Raw genomic sequence first — 1,152 nt, forward strand, 5'->3', positions numbered from 1 at the left:
GAATTCTGATCATTCACATAAACTTATAGGACCATTGTCTGCCAACCCTATATATGATCTTGGATACACTCCCCATTTCATAGACATACCTAATCATTTAGCTTGTCCACCTATCTATCCATCCATATACCCATAATAGTAACTGTTTTTTATGTTTTCTTTTGTTTGAAGTAACCAGGGTTTCCACCCTGCACTTGTTATCCTATTCAGAGAACTGCCACCAATTGACTCCATTTCATTGCTCTAGTCTTTTATCCTTTCCCCAAGGTTGACAAAGCCTGGTAAGGACAGACAAACAAGATTATTGCTAGATAAAGAGAAAGATAGAGTCTTTCTCTCCAGAGAGGCAACAGACTAGTTGGGATTGAAAAACTTCCTTCTGCTCAACAAAAGGGGAGCTCTGGTAGCATAGTGCCTAAGGCACTTGACTGCTAACCAGAAGGCTGAGGGTTCAAACCCACCAGCCACTCCTCGAAAGGAAGATGGGGCAATCTACTTCCGCAGTGATATCGCCTCAGAAACCCAAGGAGGGGTCACTATGAGTCGGGTCCGACTCCACGGCACATCACAACAACAACAACTCAACAAAAGAGGCTGCACAAGGCTATCAGCACTTCTAGCTGCAAGATGTTTATCTCTACTAGTATGACCACTCCCCTTCTCTACAAAAGCCCCCATTATCACATATTTAAAGGAGCCCTGGTGGCACAGCAGTTAAAGTGATCAGCTGCTACCTGAAAGATTGGCAGTTCAGGTCTACCAGCTGCTCTGTGGGAGAAAGATGTGGTAGTCTGCTTCTGCAAAGATTAGCCTTGGAAACTCCATGGGACAATTTTACTCAACCTTATGGGGGAATTGACTCAACAGTTTGGGACCATGTGCTTATACTGGACTTCCTGGCTCCCCCAAAATCCCTATAAAAAGCAGCAGGAGCAGGAGAGACCTCTCTTTGGGCACAACCATGCCATATTCAGCCATGCTCAGCCTAAGCGCCCTGATCTTGGGATATGAAATACTTGGGGGACTCACTCATGCCTCATGCTGTTGTCCCTCTGCCTATAACTTCTAGTGCATTTGTTTGAGCCTTTTTTTTTTTTTTAAATAAATGGCTATGGGACATCCAATGTCTAGAGTAGCGTCTTATACACAGTA

Source organism: Orycteropus afer, unplaced genomic scaffold (assembly GCF_000298275.1).
Source record: "Orycteropus afer afer isolate SDZICR_OR568_19922 unplaced genomic scaffold, OryAfe1.0 scaffold00171, whole genome shotgun sequence".
NCBI lineage: Eukaryota > Metazoa > Chordata > Mammalia > Tubulidentata > Orycteropodidae > Orycteropus > Orycteropus afer.